Genomic DNA, 13,369 nt, shown 5'->3' with positions numbered 1-13,369 from the left:
ACGATGGAGTTGCTGGGGTGGACGGGGGTGAAGTCGTAGGTGTAGAGGTTGTAGAGGATGGGGCTTAGCACGCAGCCCTGGGGGGACCCAGTGTTGAGTCTGAGGGCTGTGGAGGTGTGGGGGCCCACCCGCACCCTCTGGGGGCGGTCGGTCAGGAAGTCCTTGATCCATGCACATATAGAGTGTGATAGACCCAGGTCTAGTAGTTTGGTCACTAGCCTGTCTGGAAGGATGGTGTTGAAGGCGGAGCTGAAGTCCACAAAGAGCAGTCTCGCGTAGCTGTTTCCCCTCTCCAGGTGGGATAGAGTGGCGTGGAGAGTCGTCGCGATGGCGTCCTCTGTGGACCTGTGGGCTCTGTAGGCGAACTGGTATGGATCCAGGTTGGGCGGGAGGCGTGTGAGTATGTGGGCCCGGACTAGTTTCTCGAAGCACTTCATGATGATTGGTGTGAGTGCCACCGGGCGGTAGTCGTTTAGGCAGCTCACCGTGCTTTTCTTCGGGACTGGGATGATAGTTGAGGTTTTCAGGCAGGGTGGGATGGTGGCCTGGGACAGGGACTGGTTGAAGATGTTGGTGAAAACCCCGGCCAGCTGGTCGGCGCAGTCCCTCAGCACCCGTCCCAGGACGCCATCCGGCCCCGAGGCTTTCCTGGGGTCCACCGCCTTCAGCACGCGTCTCACTTCATGCTCTGTGAGGGTGAGGCTGCTGAGAGCTGGAGAGAGTGGTGTTTGTGTTGTGGTTACCTCCGTTCGCCCCTCGTCGAACCGGGCGTAGAAGGTGTTCAGCTTTCCCGCCAGCAGGGGGTCGTCCTCTGCGGCTGTGAGCCTGTTGGCTCTGAAGTTTGTCATGTGCTGAACCCCCTGCCACATCCGCCTGGAGTCGTTGCTCAGGAGGCATTCCTCAATCTTCTCTCTGTGGTCTGCCTTGGCCGCTTTGATTCCGCGCTTTAGGTTAGCCCTGGTGGTGCTGTACAGCGGTGTGCTCTTCCCTGCGAAGAAGGCGTTGTCCCAGTTTTTGGACCTTCCCAGTCATCCATGGCTTCGTGTTGGGGTAGACCCGGACCCGTTTGTCCACGGTGACTGAGTTGGTGCAGTTCACTATGTGGTTCAGAACCGACGACGTGTACTGTTCCAGGTCCTCATGCTCATATTCCTGCCATGGGGTGTCATTTAGGCAGATCTGCAGTGGAGCGGACCCTTCTGGCCAGGTTCTGACAGTCTTAGTGGTGATGGGAGCACTTTTCCCCATGGTAGTGTATGCTGGGATCAGGAGGATTGACACATGGTCAGACATGCCTCGATGAGCTAGCGGACTAGCCTTGTAAGCACGTTTGATGTTGGTGTATACCTTGTCCAGTGTTTTTTCTCCTCTTGTTGCACATTTCACATGCTGATAGAACTTGGGTAGTACTGCCTTCAGGTCGACATGATTGAAATCTCCTGCTATAATGTGAATTGCCTGTGGATCTGTGCCTTGTTGACCACTGATGACGTCATATAGCCGCGCCAATGCTAGGCTACCATCCGCGCTAGGCGCAATGTAAACAGATGTTATGTACACCGCGTTGAATTCCCTCGGGAGGTATGTGGGTCGGCATTTAACAGTCAAGTATTCCAGGTCTGGGGAACAGTGGCTACTTACAGTTTTCGTGTTTAAGCACCAGCTATCCTTCGTCGATATTATGATCCCACCTCCACGGGACTTGCCGCTGGCGCGATGTAGAGTGCGGCCCTCCAAGCTAATCGCGGAGTCCACGATAGTTTCATTTAGCCAGGTTTCAGTGAGAATGATCACACAGCTATCTCCCACGATGTTATTTTTGGCAACTTGTAGTCTCAGTTCATCCATCTTATTCGTCAGGGACCTGACGTTGGATAGGAAAATAGCTTAACAGCTGAAGCTTAACAGTCCATAGACCTGAGCAACCAACTTGGTCGACGGGCACTTAGCTCTCTGCTGCTAAACTGCATAGGTTTTGACTACAGGGGTAGCAATACCTCTTGACACAGAGTAGCAATACTCTGACACGGAGTAGAAATACTCTGTTTGTCTAAACAATAAGAGTAGCAATAACCAAATCGTATACAGGTATACCTTGTGTGAAGAAACGGGCACTTGATATTGCTATCTAAAGGCTAGATAGCAATATCCGTCCCCTAGCCTTGAACCATTTTACGGGTAGCAATACTCTGACACGGAGTAGAAATACTCTGTTTGTCTAAACAATAAGAGTAGCAATAACCAAATCATATACAGGTATACCTTGTGTGAAGAAACGGGCACTTGATATTGCTATCTAAAGGCTAGATAGCAATATCCGTCCCCTAGCCTTGAACCATTTTACGGGTAGTAATACCTCGTGTGAGAAACGGGAAAGTAGTAGGCTAATAGTTCCTGCAACTCACTGAAAGTGGATAGCTATATCTCTCCCCTAGCCCTCGCCTTTTTGTCTGGCAGCTGAACAAGCTAGCTAGTGAACTAGCAGGTCTGCTAGTATGTAGCCTACAACCACTAGCTAGCAATGGCTAACGTTGAGGCTAACGAGAAGGCTAACCAGAAGCCTTGCCCATGCAAGAAGCAAATGGCTAGCTGGGACATGCACTCCACAGTGCACTCCACTGAAATTGTGCCTCCCGTAACGCAGCCCGCACCCATGGCGCAGCGGCAGTCATATGCTCAGGCTGTGTCTGTGCCTGCGTTCAAGACCCCCAGGGTGCCCAAACCGCAGGTAGCCCCACAGGCCTCAGAACGGGCCTAAGAACGGGCCTAAGAACCCCTGGGCCAGGAAACAGGCTCCCCAGGCCAGACCTTCAGATGTCTCTGCCTCCTCCTCCAGCAGCCGGGTCTGTGAGGAAGAAGAAGCGGGTGGCCTGATAGCCTCTCCGGAGAAGGAGGAGAGCTCATCCAGTTTCCCCTCCATGGGCCACTCTGCCCCGCGGAAGGGCATGCTGCGTGCCACAAGAGGGTGCAACACATCATGTTTCACGGGATGGCCGGTGAGCTCCGTCTCTCTGCACGGACAGAAATGGGCAGCCTGCACACGGTCAAACTGGATGCTAAGGACATTAGAAAAAGGCTACAGACTTCAATTCAATGTCACTCCCCCTCGTTTCACAGAGATAATAATATACTCTCATGCTCAGGACGAAGTCAGCCAATGTTCTCCTGGAAGAAATGTCCATTCGAAGGAAGAAAGGGGGATAGGAGTTGGCGATAAGAGTTGTACCTCTCGAGGAGACCCACAACGGGTTCTACTCAAGGTATTTTCTGATCCCAAAGAAAGCGAGCTATTCTAGACCTCCACGCTCTGAATCAGCATCTCAGAAAATACAGGTTCAGGATGTCGACACACTCCTCCCTGCTGCATTTTGTATAAGTAGGGGACTGGTTCACATCAATCGACCTGAAGGATGCTTATTTCCACATCCCAATGATATCCTCCGCACAGGAGATATCTGAGATTTGCTTTCCAAGGGACAGCCTACGAGTATGTGGTCCTTCACTTTGGTCAGTCACTGAGCCTGAGGGTGTTTGTGAAATGCACCGAGGCAGCAGAAGCCCCTCTCAGGGAGAGAGGCATCAGAGTGGCCACGTACATCAACGTCTGGCTGGTGGCAGCCCCCTCCCACGAGGAGGTGGCACATCACACTGTAATTCTCTCGAAACACCTAGTGAGCCTGGGTTTTCGGATAAATACGGAAAAGAGCATGGTGATTCCCACCCAATGCATTGCAATGCCTCCTATGTGGTGGCCATAACTCTGGGGCGCCTGTATATGAGAGGCACCCAGCGCTAGGTGGCCTCCCTGGGTCTGGACCACCACCGCGATGGTCACCATCATGCGAGGGTCTCCAGAGACTGCGCACTGGCTCTCAGCCAGTGGAAGAGTACAGGTTTCCTAACACAGGGCGTCCCTGTCCTGAACAGGAAAATGGTCACCACGAAAGCCTCCCTGAGGGGCTGGGGTGCCACTTTCGAGGGGAGAATGGTGAATAGGGTCTGGAACCCGCACCTACGTTCTACTCACATAAACGGCCTGGAACTACCGTCCGTTCACTTGGCTCTAAAACATTACCTCCTGTGGCTAAAGGGACATCATGTTTTAGTGAGGACAGACAACTCTACTGTCGTAGCCTACGTAAACAGACAGGCGGGGCTGAGGTCCCCTCAATTACACACGCTGGCACACAGACTGATAGTGTGGAGCAGTATACACCTGCGATCGCTGAGTGCAACTCATGTGCTGGGCATTCTTAACTGAATTCTACCGGGCAGATTTGCTGTTGGATAGTGGGGGCTATTGCCCTGGCTTACTCTAGTAGGGGCCTCCAGCCTCCCCTGGGCTTATGTGCTCTACTAGAGGTCTAGAGACCTGATGGGCTCTCTTTAAGGGGGTTTCTATTCAGGAGGTGTGTGCGGCGGGCTTCGCTCCACACATTTGCTAGATTTTATAGGTTGGATGTTATGACACCAACTCTAGCACATTCAGTCATCCGTTTGGGTTCCTCGTAGAGTGTGACTCCTCGTGTATGAGGGTCCATTGGGGACAGTTGTCGTCTTGCAGGCATGTCTGGCAAATACGGGAGTCAGTATTTTCCCATAGTGAGACACAAAACCATGATCAAGACACAAAACCTTATAAAGGAGGAGGGTCCCTTCCCTCCTGACATGAACGTCATCTGTGCCAGCCAATGAGAAACGGCACAATGATATTGAGCTTCTGATGAGGTCACGTAGGAGACCTACCTAACCTAAAGATCGTGAGCTTAGAATTATAAGGTTCTATCTCCGTTTCGGGTAGTTCAGAGATATTGAGCGTCAACGTTTTTACATTCCAGTGTTTTGTGAGATAGAACCTTTGTATTTTACGAATTACTAACTCAAAAATGTCAACATTTTAAAAATAACACCACACAGGCATTAATAAACACCTAATGGATCAGATTATGTAAAAAACACAATTTTGACAAAAATGTAGATAGAACCTTATAATTCTAACGTCACGAGATGTCATACAAATCTGGTGTTGCTTTTTGTATGAATTCATAATTACACAGTGGCGGGCGGTGCATTTCACACCTAGGCCTTCAGTGATGTCCGAGTCCGACACATTCCTACCTGAATTATTCTACCTCTTAATACCATCGTTATGACGTCATGGCTCTAGAAACTAGACAGAAACACAGTATAACCGGGCGTTGCATCACCTTAACATAGTACAACAGAGTTATATTAATATTTCCGAAGCATTTTTTATCAATAAATCCGCATTTACAATGAAGAGTGTTAAACTAACATCTTTAAGATCGCTACATTACCCACGTCTGTCGTCTCGTCCACCATAATAGCGACAAAGGGTGCCTTTTTAATCTCTATTTTGATCTCTTCTCCCATCACTTCAGCAATAGCAAAAATCTGGTCGTTTTGTATTTTGCCTCACGTCCCAGTAAACACTTTGTTTGTGGACAGGTGGTAATGTAAATCTGGGTTGTTTTCAGCAAGAAAATCGTGTCCCCTAAATGAAAGTTATTGTTTACCCAAAAACAGGACACAATCGATCAGTATTATCGATCAGTCACCCGCGCACTTGTTCGTTGAGCTGTAAATCCACTCGGTTGTCCCCAAAGGTGTTCAAAAGTCCCACATCTACCGGCATAGTTACGCATCTCAATAGTGAATATCAATAGTGCGTATCAATAGTGCGTATCCAATCAAAAGACGTGCTGGGTGCTGACATCATTGAGCCTTACAGCAGGCGCCGTTGTTGCTTTTGCTCGCCAACTCGAAATCTACGTAGGTTTCCACTAGGTACGCCACAGGTTTCCTCGTTCAACGTTAAGTTACAGGTCGTATCCGCGGCACGGTTTATTGTGCAGGCGGGCAGATTTTGGAGCCCCCTGGCAACACATTTTGATTGGATAAAAGCTCTAACATAAAGGCCAGCCCTCCAAATCTCAATCGGAGACTGGAAGCAGCGCAACCAAGAGGAAAGCTATGAAATGAAGAGAATAGACTATGGGGAATCATTAATACATATTTGTGGAAAAAATATATTAAAATAAAATGTATATTCTGATGATGTTTAGGCCAGCAGAGAAGGCCTTGCTGGCCCTGACGGCACACTACCTGTCGGGTCTCTATATAGTCATGAAATAACCACCATGCCAACTCCAATTCTAAACGCCTCATCATGATGAACACCGGTCTTATTTTTCACTTTACCTTGCGCACAAAGCCTGTCCGGGAAGGGATATCTTTAGCTTCCAAAAATGGGAGGTGACAAAATTCAAGGGAAAGATATTACCATAACATTCCAGACCTTTGAACCGTCATTGTTGCAACAGTAGGCTATGGCTGTCGGCAAGAATTTCATAATGTAATTCAATGGTAGCAAGATGGATGGAACTAGAGTATTTTCTGTGTACTCAAGTTAACTGTTTTAACCAGCCTCTGTCTCTCTATATCTATTCACCATAATAGGCTAGGCTGGGTATGATGCAGGGAATCTTAGAACATTTGATATTGGGAACTCCTTAATAGCAGACACTTAATCTCTAATCATGCGCAAAAAGGGTAACACACCATAAAATTACTGTATGAGAAATATTTTTATTTAGAGTAGGATTACTTATTTAATTACTAATTTAATGGTGCCATAAACTGCACCATATTATTGAACTTTGTCTAAAATGAATCCATCATTTTCCAAAGCGCATTGGACACATTGGACTAACCCTAACCCGCAATATACTATTCTGTGTGTAAGGCAGTGAATGTACACTGTATGTTTATATTACCACAGTTTCATTTACATTGGGCCCTTGAAATATGTAAACTTGCGTGATAATGATCAGATCAGGAAATATGAACGTTTCCAGGAATTCTAAGCAAAAGTGTCCAGAAACATAACAAGTACAACAATGTTGGCTGTCAAACAAAGTCTGCTGACAGGAGATAAAATGTTTTGCATTGTAGAGTTTTATCTGTGACTAACACACTTTGAGGGTTTTGGACCACATGGTTGTTTTTGAATAGATTGATCATACATTTTCCAATAGTATTGTGGTCTAATGATGAATGATTTGCACCACCAATCTTGCAAAAACAAGAGAATTGACTGAGAGGATGGTGGTACCCATAGAGCTAAATGTTGCAGCTGCATTGCCACTAGACATGCTCCACTGCTGCACAGTATGAGTAGATGTGTGTAGTTATACAGTAGGCTAAAGAGGTAATACATTAAGTAGTCTTAACATTGTCCAATGACAAAGTATGGAATGCAAGACAGATGCATCAAACTATTTCACCAAGGCGACTACAGTAAGGCACAGTTCCATAGCTTACAAGTCCACATATGGTTGAAAAGATTAAGCCATGTTAACATTTGTCACAAGATACTGTTGGAAACTGGTACAAATAGCTAACATGTGAGTTTCAGTTTTAAAGCGTGGTTGAGTTTTTATTTTTTATTTTATTGCAATTCAAGCTAGTTAACCCCAGGGACAGTAGTCTATTTGCATGGAGTAAATTGCCCAGTATCATGTATTGTAGGACAGATATACATATTTGTATCTGACTGCTCTCCCAATGACTGCTGTTTAAAGTTTGTCAAAAACAATAAATACCACAAGCTGAGAGTTTCCATAACATTGAAATCTTTAAAATGGTTTACTTAACTGTCGCCAGTAAGGACCCAAATATAAAGACAATAACAATAACAACAATATAAATAAGAACAATAACAACAATAATATTATTATTATTAATAATAATAATAATAATATATTTCAGTATTAACATAAATGGATAGGAAAACACACATTACTAGAATCCAGCCATTTAGACTTCATGGTACCACTTTATAAGTTGTGAATTGCACAAGCCTGGATATTCACTAATTGCCGTGAAAAACATTAGCCCCCTGTGTTCAGTGGACAGCCTATTGTACATGGTTGTTAGACTGAGAACGTATACTTACCATTGCAGAAAGTGGTTCCATCACCAGTATATCCATGGTTGCAGTAGCAGCCAGATCCATTCAGGTTTTTACATGTTGCAAGTGGATGGCATTTCATATCACATTTTGTATCAGAAAATGCGCATGGGTCCATGACACTGGAAAGCCATGCTATATGAACAGAAGTAAATGTAGAACAAAAATGAGTATTTTTGGTAGTTGAATATTTTCTTAACAATAAGAAAAAGAAAGAAAGAAAGAAAACAATGAACCTGATGTATCCTGAAGTATTTTCTCTAGTGTATCACACATACAATCAACGGAAGTCACCAAGCACATATGTGTATTTCTACCATACCATTTTCAAGGCCTTGCCATGCTCTATATAATAGACAAAATGGATAGGCTCACTCACCTGTGAAAAGTACAAGTTTCATTGGGGACTTGAGCAAGGACTCCATACTTGCGTCGGTACAGGATTACTTTTAGCTGAAACTGTGTGGCTGGTGACGTGATCCATTTCCTTGCATCAGTTTTCCTGTTTCCTTAAACCTGACCCTTCCTGTCCTGATTTTTTATCAGTTTCACAAACATTATACTGGGGACACGCCACCATCAGGCCACAATGGACTCCAATACACAGCATGAGAGAATACAGGACTTTGACAAACAGTGTTATGTGTGTATAAGAAATGGTTAGATTGTACGGCTTAGTTCATTTCAACTATTTTTCTAATAATGTTAGCGTGATGTCTCTGGCAGCCATGTTATGAGCCCCAGAGTACCATTGTTCCCAGAAACACACATGAAGGCTACTGTGTAAACATCGGCCCAACAACACTGACTTCAGTGGAGGACGACCTCCTCCCTTCCTCAAACACTGTACACAAATGCACACATTCCAGGGCAGATTTTTCACAGACTTTTCAAGTCTCAACACTCACAAATTAAATTCCATCAAAAGCCTCAGTATTTGTTTCTTTTTTTATACATTTGTATTCAGTTGATCTACATAACTATACCACTCTAGGGGATGATAGCCATGAGGCTGTCTGCAGTTGCCATGCCGTCTAATTAAGGAATAAAAATATCTCCAACTTTAACTGTTCTACGGTATTACACACCATGATCATGGCTTCTTCGATGCACTTACCGAGTATGATAAGTCCCTATGGTGAGGCCATTTTGAACGGTTGAGTTGAATGGAAAGTCAAGGTGACCAGAATGCTCACTAGCTGGACATATACCTCATATATTCCTTGCTACACTGTCAGGTAATTGAAATGCATGTGGAACTATAGTAAGACGTTTATGGTCTTTCAAACTCACATGTGGAAATTCCACCTTTATCGTTCAGTTTTGGTGGATATGAATTAACTGTATATGAAGAGTTTAAATAATATGTTGATACTTTTGTTTTTGTATTTCAGTGGCTACCTTAGCATATCCCAAAGGTTAGCATATCTCAATGGTTAATAAGATACAGTAAGATGCAATAATCTACTACTACAAATATGTCTGTTTTGTGTAATTTACACTCTAAATGTGTATGAATAAAAAGTATGTCCTTCCATTACAAGTACAGTACACTGTACTGTACAGTGTACCTGATATGGTGTTTGTTGTTGTCAGACATGATAGATATCAGCTTCAATACATTGTCATACCCATGTGCCATTTTCAAAGCTGTTGAAATATTTTTCAATTTGCCATTGTTTGAATTTCTATACCAGGACTGCTCTGGAATGAAAGCATATTTCTATCAACAGGGTTGAAATATGAGTTCTGTTTAAAAACAGTGACGCGCAAACAAAATAAGGCCCTTTGTTTCTACAACAAGTGTGCCTTTGAAGATAACACTGAGCTGGTGATTTTATGTATGGTTATTTGACACTGTTAATGTAGAATTGACCCTATTTTCTGTGTGGGAAATAGACATGGGTGGAATTTGGTTGTGAAGAGAAACGTTTGATGTCATGTCAAACGTCTGAGTCATAAACAACTCAAAGATAAGCTATTGAATGAGAAAGTACCGCACTGGGGAAAGTACTGTACTGTATTTTAGTTATGCAACTAAATATAACTGGCAACAACGTTTACTACACAGGTGTATTCAAGAAGGTAATGGCAACAATTGTACAGGGAGTCAGGTGACCAATGGGGACTCTGGTATGACAGAGTTCTATTCTTTCTGTAATCAAATGAACAGTACGCAAACATAGCTCATCAATGCACAATTTCACATTGATAAAAAAGTTTTTTGTTCGCTTAAGTCATATCTGTGATTGCAGTTTGATTAGCTTAGTGGTTCATTGCTGAGAAGCATTCATGTTGAATCATCCCATTTAGACTCACTCAGCATTAGTGTCTAGTACTGGCAGAGTGGTTGGAGAAAAACACGTCTGAATGTCTCGCTTTGACACTCTCCCAACGGTGAGGAAGGAAGGAAGAGATGTGGTGAAGAACAAACCAAGGTTGATTGCTCCCTTCCTTTTCGGCTCTTTAAGTCAGGAAATCTCTCATTTATTGCAAAAGGCTAAAAGCTCCTGCAGGAGCGTGATATACAATGACATTATATAAAAACACTGTGGCAAAAAAAAATCTCTTCAACTGCATAGAGGCATTGTGTAAATGTTTCCCTTCTTCTTCATCCTCATGGATATGGAAATTTAAACTCTTGCTTACTGAGTCTGACAGGTTTTTATTTTGTGTGAACAAACCAAGGGTGTTTATGCTATTCATAATATTTAGATGTGCAGTATACAGTATACTGCAGGAGCTGTTTTTGACGCTTTGCACGTTTCAGCTCAGAAGTACAGTAGTCCTAATAGTCATCTGTGATGGGGATGCCTGAATGCTGGTGTACAGATGGCAGCGATTGTCTCATGAACTTCAGGCTTTTAAATATTTCAGTACACAGGCTTGAGCAGACGAAGCAGCTCCGTCCGCAGGTTCAGTACACAGGGTCGAGCAGACGAAGCAGCAGAGCAACCAGCTGGCATGTGAGTGGATGGTGAAGTGTCATTATGGCACGGCTTGTGCTGCCTTAGATTGACATAGAGTATTGCGCTGAGCACTGTATACGGTAGCTCAGAGTATAAAAGATGTGAAAATATGCATTATGTCCCTACGTATTTTGTGGTAACCATAACTCTTTTATGGACAAGGTTGTCTTTAGGTAAAAAGGTTGATAAGTACCAGTAAGTGATTGGGGCTTGTGAATGCACTGTTTTTGAACACATGTTTTTGATATCATTCCTTATTCCATTCCATGGATTCCTTCGATGTATGCCTCCACCAGCCCTCCCCCTGCACGATACAGTACTTTTCAGTAGAGTTTCCTGTTCTTTTGCCACACACCAACACTCTGTAATGTACACATGCATTGTTCATTTGTTCATGTATTTCATTGGCTTACATGATATTGAGATTAGACAGAATATTTGTGTGTAATATCATTATTGAGAAACAGACTGTCAATAACTGTGTTATGCAACTATGACCCTTGCTATGTGTTGAAAGAAATATAATATCCAGGTTACTGACTATAGCACAATCACTAGTGAAATGTGTGCCATTAGTTTTTCTCCACCCCCCACACAGCTGTGTCCTGGTTGGTTCAGCAATGCTATGGAAAAAGGAGAGATTTGGCTCAGGGTTCTGCAGTTTGACTCACAATCTATTAAAAGTGGCCAGGAGTCAGGGCAGGGCCTGCTTCCTCGAGGCTCCACACAATGGAAGGTAGCAGTGGGACACACATTTCCTATCTGGCCTGAAAAGAGGCATTATGCTTTGGCTATATTTTTTTTTTTTATATTTTACCAATGGCAAGTTTAGCATTGGACCCCACCTCAACTGGCAGCATTATCTCTCTTCCCCTTAGAAGTTTTGACCGAATTATTGTGCTCTTTCATTCCTGTGTACAATATTTTTTTTAAAAGCACATTGTACGTACAATAAAATTACAGTAACTAGTGCTTTGGACCATGACATAAGTTTACTGTAGGGTACTGTAGATATCAAAATGTCACAAGATATGAATACACAAATACATATACTTCCAATATAATGTTTGACATGAGGTATGAGGTCAAATACAACTCCAGGACTTTTACAGTATATCTGACAAAGATTGTGCAGAATGTTGTATTACTGTACCTTTACTCTTTTTGATATATTGCCTCCCTGTGGTTACACTTGGAACTTGACTTAGTAGATAATAAGTACAGATACACATGTACTCTACTATGAGACATGCTGTTTTCAGAACCTGGATGTCAGTAAAAAAATAAAATAAAAATGTGTGATACATTATTTTTTAAATCTTCACATCTCAACATAAGACAAGCACATTATAAACAATAACGACAAATACAACACGACACAAAAATAAATGTTGAAATAATAAACAATAACGACAAATACAACATGACACAAAAATAAATGTTGAAATAATACATATGGGATAATCAACAACAAGGTATGCAGTTATTGGAGGTGCTGCAGAGACATCCACCTTGTTGTGAATAAAGACAGAAAATGAATTGAACAATACTGAGCTGATTCTCTTTAGCTGTCATTGTAATGAAGTGAATGAGTCTTAGCTTGATTTTTCTGAAAGTCTGTCTAAACTGCGTCTTTGTAACCTCTTCTACGGTACTTCTACGGTACTGCAAAGCCTGCACAGTCACAGACAACCTCATGACCAAGGACTACAATCTTCAGAGGGGATGTATTACAAGAAATTAGAATCGTTGAGCATTTCCTTTTGTTTTATTGAGATGTCTTACTGTATTAGGTCAGTGCAATTTCGATTTGCCAATTGTTTCTGGGGTCAAGGGGTTGTACAAGAAAATCTGTCAGGTTTTATTAGCACACTTCAGGCATAAAGCTGTAATTGTGAAAGTAATTGAATGTGTGGCCGAATCAATGTTCCGATGCATATTTATTTTTGTTTCTCTCTTCTGATGACCTGAGACACTGATCTGACAAACTTTGGCCAAGGTGATTCTTGTCAAGTGGTCTATCACAGGTTGTCCTTTCAATGTGTCACAATGACACCTTTTCATATTTCAAACCCTTTTTTAATTCACCACAATATAGCAGATCTCTCCCACTGACAGTTCACAGTTTTAAAGAAAAAATGATGTCTGCAAAATGTCCAGTCATTTTAAATATGTTGTCTAAATATCTTACCCTATCATAACCAAACCGTAGGGACCTATTACACAATTGTTTATGTTTTTTATAAGAGGGGATATTGTAAACTTAGATATAGCCTAAAACATGTTAGAAAACAGTAATTCACATAGAATATGAAAAACGGCATTTGCTCCATTGTTTGCATTTTCATTGATGACCCACGCTTTTATGGTATGCATAAAGGACAGTATGTTCATGTGCCTAAAGAAT

The sequence above is a fragment of the Nansenia antarctica genome (genome assembly GCF_963989245.1).
Source record: "Nansenia antarctica genome assembly, chromosome: 1".
Taxonomy (NCBI): domain Eukaryota; kingdom Metazoa; phylum Chordata; class Actinopteri; order Argentiniformes; family Microstomatidae; genus Nansenia; species Nansenia antarctica.
This window is presented reverse-complemented; position numbering follows the sequence as displayed.